This window comes from Anolis carolinensis, unplaced genomic scaffold (genome assembly GCF_035594765.1).
Source record: "Anolis carolinensis isolate JA03-04 unplaced genomic scaffold, rAnoCar3.1.pri scaffold_13, whole genome shotgun sequence".
NCBI classification, from domain to species: Eukaryota; Metazoa; Chordata; class Lepidosauria; order Squamata; family Dactyloidae; genus Anolis; species Anolis carolinensis.
Window position 1 is genome coordinate 4,188,567 of NW_026943824.1, and position 14,160 is coordinate 4,202,726.

Sequence of the window (14,160 nt, forward strand, 5' to 3'; positions counted from 1 at the left end):
TAATTCAATTTCATCAGAGATGGGCGGGCGAAGTGGGGAGGGGGATGAGATGAAGAGGTTTTTACGACCGGCTGTCAAGTGGCCTGCCGTTAAAATCCCAACCGAGGATGACAGCCGCCGGCCCTAAAATGCCTCCAAGGTTTCCTTTTATCGACTGGAAATTTTCATTTCACATCCTATTATCTTCCCAAGTAACCAGCTTCCAGTCTACACAACCATGGGGATGAATGTGGACATGGAGGAAAGCAGAGACAGGTCAAGAGCAGATGAAGAGACCCCTGACCCAGGCCTAGTGGGCTCCTCACCAGAAAAACCAATGGATCAAACCATAAAAGACAGAAGGTGAACAGACTCCGAATTATCTTTCCCAGTTCTCATGCAAGCTTTGGTCATCACTGAGTCAGATCTCCGAGTTTGTAACAGCATCCTTAGAGAGCAAGAAAATAATTTCTGGTAAGGAAGAAATGATGCAAAGCCATGAGTAATCTGGAAGAGACGCAGATGGGCCGGAGATCTATCATTCCCCATGTAGTGGTTTTGCAGGAGTGACGTTTCAATGACAAGTGCCAGAAGATGTAAGTGGTTTGAGTATTGGGTTCGGACTTCAGAAACCAAGGTGTTCGGCCATGGAAACCCACCGGGTCACACTCACTCAGGTTCAGAAGAAAGCAAGGGCAACACAACTCTGGAAAAATCTTGCCAAGAATAACCCCATGACAACTTCATCTTAGGATTCCCATAAGTCTGAAAGCCCATGATAACCTCTCACTTTGGTATCACCATAAGTCAGAAACCCCATGATAACGTCACCATGGGATCTCCTTAAGTCAGAAACCCCATGATAACTTCATCTTAGGATTCCCATAAGTCTGAAAGCCCATGATAACCTCTCACTTTGGTATCACCATAAGTCAGAAACCCCATGATATCGTCACCATGGGATCTCCATAAGTCAGAAACCCCATGATAACGTTACCATGGGAGCTCCATAAGTCAGAAACCCCGTGATAACTTCATCTTAGGATTCCCATAAGTCTGAAAGCCCATGATAACCTCTCACTTTGGTATCACCATAAGTCAGAAACCCCATGATAACGTCACCATGGGATCTCCTTAACTCAGAAACCCTATGATAACTTCATCTTAGGATTCCCATAAGTCTGAAAGCCCATGATAACCTCTCACTTTGGTATCACCATAAGTCAGAAACCCCATGATAATGTCACCATGGGATCTCCATAAGTCAGAAACCCCATGATAACTTCATCTTAGGATTTCCATAAGTCTGAAAGCCCATGATAACCTCTCACTTTGGTATCACCATAAGTCAGAAACCCCATGATAACGTCACCATGGGAGCTCCATAAGTCAGAAACCCCATGATAACTTCATCTTAGGATTCCCATAAGTCTGAAAGCCCATGATAACCTCTCACTTTGGTATCACCATAAGTCAGAAACCCCATGATAATGTCACCATGGGATCTCCATAAGTCAGAAACCCCATGATAACTTCATCTTAGGATTCCCATAAGTCTGAAAGCCCATGATAACCTCTCACTTTGGTATCACCATAAGTCAGAAACCCCATGATAACATCACCATGGGAGCTCCATAAGTCAGAAACCCCGTGATAACTTCATCTTAGGATTCCCATAAGTCTGAAAGCCCATGATAACCTCTCACTTTGGTATCACCATAAGTCAGAAACCCCATGATAATGTCACCATGGAATCTCCATAAGTCAGAAACCTCATGATAACTTCATCTTAGGATTCCCATAAGTCTGAAAGCCCATGATAACCTCTCACTTTGGTATCACCATAAGTCAGAAACCCCATGATAATGTCACCATGGAATCTCCATAAGTCAGAAACCCCATGATAACTTCATCTTAGGATTCCCATAAGTCTGAAAGCCCATGATAACCTCTCACTTTGGTATCACCATAAGTCAGAAACCCCATGATAATGTCACCATGGAATCTCCATAAGTCAGAAACCCCATGATAACTTCATCTTAGGATTCCCATAAGTCAGAAAGCCCATGATAACTTCATCTTAGGATTCCCATAAGTCTGAAAGCCCATGATAACCTCTCACTTTGGTATCACCATAAGTCAGAAACCCCATGATAACATCACCATGGGAGCTCCATAAGTCAGAAACCCTGTGATAACTTCATCTTAGGATTCCCATAAGTCTGAAAGCCCATGATAACCTCTCACTTTGGTATCACCATAAGTCAGAAACCACATGATAATGTCACCATGGAATCTCCATAAGTCAGAAACCCCATGATAACTTCATCTTAGGATTCCCATAAGTCTGAAAGCCCATGATAACCTCTCACTTTGGTATCACCATAAGTCAGAAACCCCATGATAATGTCACCATGGAATCTCCATAAGTCAGAAACCCCATGATAACTTCATCTTAGGATTCCCATAAGTCTGAAAGCCCATGATAACCTCTCACTTTGGTATCACCATAAGTCAGAAACCACATGATAATGTCACCATGGAATCTCCATAAGTCAGAAACCCCATGATAACTTCATCTTAGGATTCCCATAAGTCTGAAAGCCCATGATAACCTCTCGCTTTAGTATCACCATAAGTCAGAAACCCCATGATAATGTCACCTTGTGATCTCTATAAATCAGACATCTCATGATAACCTCGCCTTGGGATCTCCATAAGTCAGAGATGACTTTGAAGGCACACACTAATTCCTTGTTCTTCCCAGGGCTATATTCCACTCTTACCATGCCAAAGATGAATGTTATTTTTTTAATTGGAGAGCCAGCATAGTTTAGTGGTTTAAGTATTGGACAGAGACACTGGGAGACCAGGATTCGAATCCTTGTTTGGCCATGGAAACCTTGAGTGAATTTTCACTCATCCTTAGAGGAAGGTGAAGGCAACCTCTTCTGAATAAATTTTGCAAAAAGAAAAACTCAATGGGTTTGCCTTAGGGTCATCATTGATAGGAAATGGCTTGAACAAAAAGTGACCAAAAAGAGACATATCGGCAAGTGTAGCATGGTACTCCATCACTCAAGGTGCTGATGTTTTGCAAGAGCAACATTTCAATAAATAAATCAACACTACAGAGATGCCTTTATTGTGGGTGTTATGGTCAGGAAGAAAAGACCAGATCAGTGGTTCTCAATGTGTGGGTCAACAGATGTTTTTACCTTCAACTTCCAGGAATCCTAACAGCTGGTAAACTGGCTAGGATTTCACCTGAGGGCCCATAGGTTGAGAACCAGTGATATAGACCAGGGGTCCTCAAACTTTTTAAGTGGAGGGCCAATTCACAGTCCCTCAGACTGTTGGGGGGCCAGACTATGAAACAGTCCAAAATTAGGATTGTTGTTGTTGAGTGCCTTCCATTCATTTCAGACTTAGGTCAACCCTAAGTCTAAAGTTTAGGACAGGGGCCAGGTAAATGAGGCCTTAGTTTGGGGACCCCTGATCTAGATGATCTCAAGACCATAGGTAAGCAATGAGACCTCCAAAAACCATCCTGACGGTCTCATAAGACCATCAGTAAGGAACGGGACCTTCAAAAACCATCTAGATGATCTCATAAGGCCATCAGAAGACTATAGATAAGGAAAGGGACCTCAAAGACCATTGAGATGGTTTCATAAGACCATAGGTAAGGAAAGAGACCCTCAAAGACCATCTAGATGATCTCATAAGGCCATCAGAAGACCATAGATAAGGAAAGGGACCTCAAAGACCATCAAGATGGTTTCATAAGACCATGGGTAAGGAAAGGGGCCCCCACAGGCCATCAAGATGATCTCATAAAACCATAGGTTAGTAAAGGGACCCTCAAAGGCCATCTAGATGGTCTCATATGACCACAGGTAAGGAAAGTGACCCCCCAAAAGCCATCTAGATGGTCTCATAAGGCCATAGCTAAGCAAAGAGACCTTCAAAGACCATTTAGATGATCTCATGAGACCACAGGTAAGCAAAGAGACCTCCAACCCTAAGTCTAAAGTTTAGGACAGGGGCCAGGTCAATGACCTTGGAGGGCTGCATCTGGCCCCCGGGCCTTAGTTTGGGGACCCCTTCCACCAAAACTCATGCTGCATCAACTCAATCATCCAAACCTTAGACCATTAATGATCCTTGGGACCTGAAGAAGAACTGAAGCACTAAAAGGAATCCAAACTTCCATTGAGGTCTGGCACCAGTTTCGATGTGTCTTTGTGAGTTTGGGGACTTTTTGACACCTCCATCATGAAGGAATGATCTCTTTTCAGCATTTCCCTCTGCCTCCTCAGCAAGAAATTGCACGGAGCAAATTGCCTTCCCCTTTCCAGAAAAAATGCAACTCCAAGCAAAACGGGCGGCACAATCAGAAATGTTTACTCAGGGAGAAATTCCAGAGGTTGCAATTAAACGGCGACGACAGGAACATTGTCGCCTTGGACAACATCTGGCGACAACTTCCTCCCATCCTCGGAGATCAAGACGGAGCGAGTTAAGAAAACAATTTTTCAGCCTCAAAGCCAGAGCCGAACGAATGGGAGATTCAGCTTAATTAAGAGAAGGTTTATGTTATGAATCGCTGGAACGGTTGCTTGCATGAGGAGAGCTTCCCATATGGGCCAATCAAAGACTGTAGAGGCCGTAATTAATAAAAATGGGTAATGATCGACCATCTGGCCGCTGCGTTTGTTCTTTAGTGCAGGACTGGCTTCAAACTCTTATTAGATATTCACCCTCTGAGCATCTACAGATGTTCAAGGTGGTGCAGTCCATTGGCTCCCGGTGACAACGATGAAATTTCCCCGACACCAGAAGGGATTTAATAGACCAAGGGAAGAGGAGAGAGCAAAGGCAGGAGGAAGGGGCATGTGGATGTCATCTGCCCGAATTCTGGTGTTAACTGGAGTTTGCTGTCACACTGATCAGGTCGGTACAGAGAGAGGTCAAATGGCTTTTTGTTGCTTTTAGTAGATATATGTTTGTTTGGGCCTTTAAATCAACTTATGGTGGTCCTACTCTTGGGCAAAGAATCCTCAGAGATGGTTTGCCATTGTCTTCCTTTGAAATATAGCACTGGGCATTCATTAAGTGTGTTAAAGCACTGAGCTGCTGAACTTGCAGACCGAAAGGTCCCAGGTTCAAATCCCGGGAGCGGAGTGAGCGCCCACTGTTAGCCCCAGCTCCTGCCAAACTAGCAATTCGAAAACATGCAAATGTGAGTAGATCAATAGGTACCACTCCAGCGGGAAGGTAACGGCGTTCCATGCGGTCATGCCAGTGGCCACATGACCTTGGAGGTGTCTACGGACAATGCCGGCTCTTCGGCTTAGAAATGGAGATGAGCACCAACCGCCAGAGTCGGACACGACTGGACTTAACGTCAGGGGAAACCTTTGCCTTTTATTCATTGGCAGCCTCCCATCCAAGTACTAAGTCTGACCCTTAGCTTCCAAACTCATGATCTGATGTTTTTAAGGTATCGACATCCCAATGAAAGGATGGGAAACTCAGTCTCTTAGGGCACTGATGGCCAACCTATGACACACGTGTCAGCACTGACACGCCTAGCCATTTTTGCTGACACGCTGCTGCATGCAGATTGATTGGATGACTATATCTTTTGTGGCCAAATTCGGTGTGATTTGGTCCAGTGGTTTTGTTGTTTACTCCATGGGAATTATGCACATTACATTTATATGTGTATGTGTGTGTGTGTATAATCATTATATTATTATTCTATTATTATTGTGGTAGTATATTATCATGTTATTACTATTATATTATTATTATATTATTCATTATTCATGACTACATTTATTTATTTGTTTATTTACAGTATTTATATTCCACCCTTCTCACCCTGAAGGGGACTCAGGGCGGATTACAATGAACACATATATGGCAAACATTCAATGCCAACAGACAAACAACATACAGTATAGACAGACACAGAGGCATTTAACATTTTTCCAGCTTCACGATTCCGGCCACAGGGGGAGCTGTTGCTTCACCGTCCACTAGTGGCTGTATTTCCTCATTCCTTTCCTCGTGTTTTGCTGGCAGTTTTATGGTGTTGTAAACTAGTTAAATTAGCCTCCTGCATAAAGTGTACCTAAATTTCCCTACTTGACAGATGCAACTGTCTTTCGGGCTGCATAGGTCAACAGCAAGCCGGGCTATTTAATGGTCGGGGGCTTAACCCGACCCGGGCTTTGAACTCATGACCTCTCAGTCAGTAGTGATTTATTGCAGCTGGTTACTAGCCAGCTGCGCCACAGCCCGGCCCATTGAAACTAGAATAGAGAGAAATCAGCATGGAAACTGCAAGAGGTACCATAGATTGTTGTACATGGAAATAATGGTAGTAAATAGTTTTTGATTTATTAAATACAGTTATATATTACAATTATATAATTTTGTTATTTAAATTATACACATTGTGAAATTATGGTGTTTTTTTTTTTTTCTTTTCTTGAAGTGACACACCACCCAAGTCATGCTAGGTTTATTTGGTGAATTTTGACACACCAAGCACAAAAGGTTGCCCATCATTGCTCTAGGGCTAAAACCCATCTGGCCTTCTTTTAAAATACAATATCCATAGAGGACATATTTCCAAACTTATGATAAATACAGGAAACCATGGATGATAGTGAACTGCATTGAAATGAATGGTTTCTACTGGAAGTTACCCAACTCTGGTGACCACCATGGAGTCATAGATTCCTAGGAAAGGACACCAAGAGCTATCCAATCCAAATGGAGTTGTAGATTCCTAGGAAGAGACACCAAGAACTATCCAATCCAACCCCATACTGCCATGCAGGAAAACACAACAAAAACACTCCTAACAGATGGCCACCCAGCCTCTGGTTAGAACCCTCCAGAGAAGGTAAAAGGTAAAGGTAAAGGTTTTCCCCTGACGTTAAGTCCAGTCATGTCTGACTCTGGGTGTTGGTGCTCATCTCCATTTCTAAGCCGAAGAGCCGGCGTTGTCCGTAGACACCTCCAAGGTCATGTGGCCATTGGCATGACCGCATGGAGCGCTGTTACCAGAGAAGGAGACTCCACTAAACTCCAAAAGTTGAACAGTTCTTACCATCAAGTAGTTCTTCCTCGTGTTGAACTGAAATCTCTATTTCTGTAATTTGAGTCTGGAATTCTGTGTCTTGGTCTTTGAAGCAGCAGAATATAAGCTGGCTCCTTCTCCCATAGGGAGACCTTTCAAATATTATAACATGGCTATCATGTCGCCTCTGAACTCGCTTCTCTCCTGACTAAGTCTGCCACTTCTTACCTACGTCTGTAGCCCTTGGCAGGCATTCTCACAACAATCTCTCCCCGCGGGGATCTCTCCATTGCTCACCCAAATTGGCTCGGAGAGAAGACGATGTTGGCGTCAATCTCTTGGTTTTGGCATCCCTCCGCTCCAAACCCTATCTCTCCCCACCCTCCGGTGCCTGGCGTCAGCATCAAAGCCGGGATGAGTAGCGCACAAGTCCAGATTGGCATGAGTTGGCAAGTGCGTGGATTGGCATGAGTTGGCAATTGGTGTCGGAGAGAGATATCATCTGGTGCGCCTGACCCAGAGGGACCGATGCTCAAGGACCAGCGCCGTCATTGAAGGCTCTGGACAACTTCCACCCTGATTAAGGGAGGAGTGACTCATCCGGCGAGCGTCGTACTTGAAACTGGCCTCATTCGCTCTCTCTCCATCTCTTTCAGGGCATGAGTGGATATGTGTCGGGTTCTCTTCTCCCAGTTGTGCTGTGTGTCAGTCTTCCACCAGAAAAAGCACCAAGACACACGCTGATAGATTCCAACAGGTTTTATTGTACAGAATACCAGAACCTTCTCTTTGGCCCATTTATATAGGGGCTCTCACATACCATAGGGTAATTGAGGTTTTATGTCTTGTTGGGATCTCTTCTCCCAGTTGTGCTGTGGGTCAGTCTTCCACCAGAAAAAGCACCAAGACACACGCTGGTAGATTCCAACAGGTTTTATTGTACAAAATACCAGAACCTTCTCTTTAGCCCATTTATATAGGGCCTCTCACATACCAGAGGGTAATGGAGGTTTTATGGCTTGTCGGGATCTCTTCTCCCAGTTGTGCTGTGGGTCAGTCTTCCACCAGAAAAAGCACCAAGACACATGCTGGTAGATTCCAACAGGTTTTATTGTACAGAATACCAGAACCTTCTCTTTGACCCATTTATATAGGGGCTCTCACATACCAGAGGGTGAGGTTTTATGGCTGGCCCGTTTTATGGCTGGCATCTGTTCTTTGTCAGCCGACCGGAGATGTCAAAGATTGGAGATCATGACAATATGCCAGGAGATAGGACGTAATCAGGAATTCCCAAACTCTGGTTCTCTACGTGTTTTCAACTTCAGCTCCCAGAATTTCTCAATATTGGCCAGACTGGTCAAAGAAGCTGGGAGTTGAAATCCCAAACACCTGGAGGATCAGAATTTGGGAATCACTGGACTTTCAGCTTGGTTTTCCAGCTCAGAATGGTTCAGAGCACAAACTAGGGATGCTTCTGAACCTTTTTCTATTCCTTATGCATGCCGGCCACATGACCTTGGAGGTGTCTATGGACAACGCTGGCTCTTCGGCTTAGAAATGGAGATGAGCACCAACCCCCAGAGTCAGACATGACTGGACTTAATGTCAGGGGAAAACCTTTACCTTTACCTTATGCACCAGCTAGCATGGAGTACTGTTTTGAGCATTGGACTGGGATGCTGTTCAGCCATGGAAAGTCAACCATAAATAATAATAATAATAATAATAATAATAATAATAATAATAATAATAACAACAACTGTGGGATTTCCGAATCCAGACTGACAAAGTTCTGGAACACAACACACCAGACATCACAGTTGTGGAAAGGAAAAAGGTTTGGATCATTGATGTTGCCATCCCAGGTGACAGTCGCATTGACAAAAAACAACAGGAAAAACTCAGCCGCTCTCAGGACCTTCAAGATTGAACTTCAAAGACTCTGGCAGAAACCAGTGCAGGTGGTCCCGGTGGTGATCGGCACATTGGGTGCCGTGCCAAAGATCTCAGCCGGCATTTGGAAACAATAGACATTGACAAAATCACGATCTGATTTTGCAAAAGGCCACCCGACTGGGATCTGCACGCATCATCCGAAAATACATCACACTTCCTAGACACTGGAAGTGTTCGACTTGTGATTTTGTGATACGAAATCCAGCATATCTATCTTGTTTGCTGTGGCATAATAAAATAATAATAATAAAACTTTATTTATACCCCGCCACCATCTCCCCGTGGGGACTCAGGGCTGCTCACAATGTTACAAAAGTAACAGCGCAAATACATTAACAATATACACAGTTGAATGGAACCTAATAACATTCAGAATTATAATGAGGCTGGTCATCCAATAGCTGTCTCCATAGACCATAGACAAGTCACACTCTCTCACTCTCAAGGGAAGGCAAAGCCATTCCCTGCCTCTTAACAAATCTGGCCAACAAAATCCCGTTTTAGGATTGTCGCAAGTCAGAAGCATCTTGAAGACACTCAGCAAGAAGAACAACGATGCACTGGATCAGATGAAAGTCCTGCTTAATCTTTATCTCCATTTTATACTTGAAAACTCAAGCAATGGCTTTGTTTCCATCTCTGTCAAGAGCAGATCTTTTGTAAAGTTAATTTGGAAACTAGTTCCTGCTTTTTTTATATATAAAAAGCTTTGCATAATAACTGGATTAACTCTCAGCAACAAGGGAAAATCCATCAACTCCTGTGGGGATTGCATGTCCTAAGGGAGAGGAGAAGCAGGGGAGCTTCAAAATCCCTGTTAATCCTGTGACTGTGACCCTATGAACCTTGGATCCGGGTGCAAAATCATGTTGGAACATAGAGGATAATAAGCAGCATTCGAGAGGGGAATCTGTTTCATGAGAAGGAAGCAAACACTGAAGGATGGGCTTTCATCAGGAGCGAGGAGGAAAAAGGCACCGATAAGATGCAAAAAATGGAACACCTTATTCCCCCAAAATCAATACGACAGGAACCGAGCGAGGGATCTGGCTGTAATCTGAGTCTCAGATCTTTACTGGTCTGACCTGTTGAAAAACATGGATCTTACCTTGGAAGAAACATGACTTCTGTAAGGCTGAGGCCACTTGCCAGCAATTACCGTATATACTCGAGTATAAGCCTACCCGAATATAAGCCAAAGCATCTAATTTTACTACAAAAAAACTGGGAAATCATTGACTCATGTATAAGCCAAGAGTGGTAAATTTCAGAAATAAAAATAGATACCGAAAATTACATTAATTGAGGCATCAGTAGGTTAAATGTTTTTGAATATTTAAGATAAGACTGTCCAACTCTGATTAAATCACTATTCTCGTCTTCTTCAATATAAATGTGCTTATGTATCCTTTTAATAATAATAGAGTAAAATAATACATGTAATAATAATAATAAATACAGGGAAATAATACATGTAATAATAAATAGAGTAGAATAATAAATGTAATAATAATAAGATCAGAGTGAAATAGTAAATGTATTATTAATCATAATAAAAATAGAGTAAAATAAATGTAAAGTAACAATAATAATAGAGTACAATAATAAATGTAATAATAATAGAGTAAAATAATAAATGTAATAATACAATAATAATAGTGAAAAATAATAAATGTACCAAATATACTCGAGTATAAGCTGACCCAAATATAAGCCAACCAGGACCCTCACCCGAGTATATGCCGAGGGGGGCTTTTTCAGTCCTAAACCTGACAGTCCGACCTGTAATGGAGCTGAAATCTACCCGTTCAAGTAGAGTCAACACCTGAATCCTGTCATTTCCAACTAGAGTAGACCTTTTGCATCACTGAGATTTCACCAATCAATAACTGACCCCATGAGTCTAATCATAGGATCCTAGAGTTGGAAGAGACCTCGTGGGCCATCCAGTCCAACCCCATTCTGCCAAGATGCACAAAAATTGCACTCAAAGCACCCCTGACAGATGGCCATCCAGCCTCTATTTAAAAGCTTCCAAAGAAGGAGCCTTCACCACACTCCAGGGTAGAGAGGTCTACTACTTAATAGCTCCCACAGTGAGGAAGTTCTTCCTGATGTTCAGGTGGAATCTCCTTTCCTGTAGTTTGAAGCCATTGTTCCAATGCGTCCTAGTCTCCAGGGCAGCAGAAAACAATCCTGCTCCCTCCTCCCTATGACTTCCCTTCATGTATTTGTACATGGCTATCATGTCTCCTCTCAGCCTTCTCTCCTGCAGGCTAAACATGCCCATCTCTTTAAGCTGCTCCAGACCCTTGATCATCTAGTTGTCACTCACTATCAGAATCCCAACCACTGGCATTGGCTTTCTTTTAGAAATGTCATCCAGGACTATACAAGTCTCCTAGTTAGTTAGAAGCACAGAAATAGATTGAGGGACACCTCTTCATATATCCCACGCATGCCCGATAGGCTGTGTTGTTATTTCTCTCTTCTGTTCTGTTGCAGCTACCCCGCTTTAGTCTTGTTGTTTTTAGCAATGCGATCTCTTCTAGGGATTGAGGTAATTTCCTCAATTTAGACTGGAATTTTTATGGCCCTGAGCAAAAGGCACAGACCATGCGGTTTGGTCGCCATTCTGATTCTGTCTCTTCCTCCCTTTGTTTCATCAAGAGGATGGATTTTGCCTCCTCTCATAGGCAAAATGGAGCCTCCAGTGGCCTAGGGGATAAAAGCCTTATGACTTGATTGCTGACCTGAAGGCTACCAGGTTCGAATCCCACCCGGGGAGAGCGCGGATGAGCTTACTCTATCAGCTCCAGCTCCATGCAGGGACATGAGAGAAGCCTCCCACAAGGATGGTAAAAACATCAAAACATCCGGGCGTCCCCTGGGCAACATCCTTGCAGATGGCCAATTCTCTCACTCCAGAAGCAACTCCGGTTGCTCCTGACACACACAAAAAAAAGCTATATGCACAGATGTCTATTATATACAGCAAAAAGGAAAAAAAGGAAAAGTATGGTATATATTATACTTTAAAGTAAGTTATAGTTCTATATTTCCTCAAGTGATATAATCACATATATTATGATTGTAATATCAGTTAAATATTTGTTAAAATTGGACATTGAAATATGTACTTATCTGTACAGTTGGAATATATAAACTGCACGAAAAAAATAGGCAAAATGTAGCTATCTAGATTTTTTTATTATTTTCACCCGACTACCTATCTTAGACCTAGCTTAGATAAGCTAGTTAGCTCCAAACCCTTTCCTATCTACAATGGATTTCTTTTTACCTCAATAAATGCTTTTGAACCTTTAAGCTGACTTTGCGTTTCCTGAGGACAAAGGCTTTCCTGAAACTCACTTCACCATAAGTTTCCTGCTGTTTTGGAAGGCTACTTCCGTACTTTGCTATTTTCCTGGGAATCTACCTCTCAAAGGAGGGTGATTTTGAGCCTAACCGCTCACAGATTCTCAACACTTTCCCCAACCATTACTTTCCAAAGAAGCGGGGATTCCCAATGTTATTGCTAATCTCCAGTGTATCCTTTCCAAGAAATAGGTATTGCAAAGACCACCCCCCCCCCAGTCCTTCCCTCCTCCTCAATGAAAAAGGGAAATAAAGGACACAAATTTGGAGAGCAGCTTGTCAGGACAGAGGAGAAGCTCTCCATGGCCACAATTCTGCAGGGGATTTTCTGGATAATATGGTGCCGATGATGGCGAGAACTGTGGCCTCAAGGACAGCTGTGCCAGGGGATTGGATGAAATATGAGGGTTGGCCTGTGAATATATTTGGCCGCACGGCTGTGATTAATAATGCCCCCGCAGCCCACTTCTGAACTCACTTTTTCTAATTACTTGTCTTGGAGGACTGGGGTTTGTGGCCATTATATTAACTTTGGCGACAAAGGTCTCTTCCTAGGAAGGAGGGAAAGAAGAAAGGAAGGAAGGAAGAGAAAGAGAGGCAGAAGAAGAAAGAGGGGTGCAAGTGGTTGCTGTTGATAGAACTGCTAGATGGAGATAGGAATTCAGAGAGGCAATTTGATTATGAGGTTTTCTGGGACTGAGAGTGTTTGACTTGGTCTAGGTCAGTGATGGTCAACCTATGACACGCATGTCAGCACTGACACGCCTAGCCATTTTTGCTGACACACTGCCGCATGCAGATTGATTGGATGACTATGTCTTTTGTGGCCAAATTTGGTGTGATTTGGTCCAGTGGTTTTGTTGTTTACTCCATGGGAATTATGCACATTACATTTATAGATAGATAGATAATTATTATTATATCATTCTATTATTATTCTATTATTATTATAGTATATTATTATATTATTACTATTATATTATTATTATATTATTCATTATTCATGACTACATTGAAACTAGAATAGAGAGAAATCAGCGTGGAAACGGCAAGAGGTACTATAGATTGTTGTACATGGAAATAATGGTAATAAATAGTTTTTGATTTATTAAATACAGTTATATATTACAATTATATATTTTTGTTATTTAAACTATACATATTGCGAAATTATGGTTTTGTGGTTGCTGTGGCTAGCACTTAATTTTTCTTTTCTTTTTGTTGTATGAACGTAGAGGCGTGGATGAGAGGTTGTGCTGTCAATTTTCAAGGTTGTGGGGAGTTTAGTTTAGTTGTTTTGTCCGGTGCTGTGATTCCATTACCCTTTTATATATAGAGATAATGTTCCCCCACTTTTTATGTATTCAAAAAATCTTTTCATTCAAAAAAATATTTTAAAAAAATAAGTAAGTAAGTAAGTAAAAGTTTATTTGTATAAAATCAGCATAAAACATTGTACAATAAAACACTGAAAACACTATAAAACGCTATAAGAATTAAAAACAAAAACAAAACATAACAATTGACTAAAACAATCACATAAGCAGAAGGAATATAATCACTCAAATAACATATGAATCTGCAAAGAAAAAAGAAAAAAAGACTACTGGGATGGAGGAGAGGATGGCCTGGAGGGACCACTAGAACTAAAATACAATGTTATATTCTAAGATGCTTTTGGGCAGAGGAATATAGTGCAATGTTTCAAGTCAAAGAGATGGCCTGTGCAACTACTATAGCTATGG

At 42.2% G+C, this 14,160-nt stretch overlaps 1 protein-coding gene across 1 annotated transcript in view; it reads right to left on the reverse strand.

The window, feature by feature from the left end:
• elfn1 (extracellular leucine rich repeat and fibronectin type III domain containing 1) overlaps nt 1-14,160 on the reverse strand; it is a 364,525-nt gene that overhangs the window by 253,748 nt on the left and 96,617 nt on the right. The gene's annotated exons all lie outside the window — the stretch shown is intronic.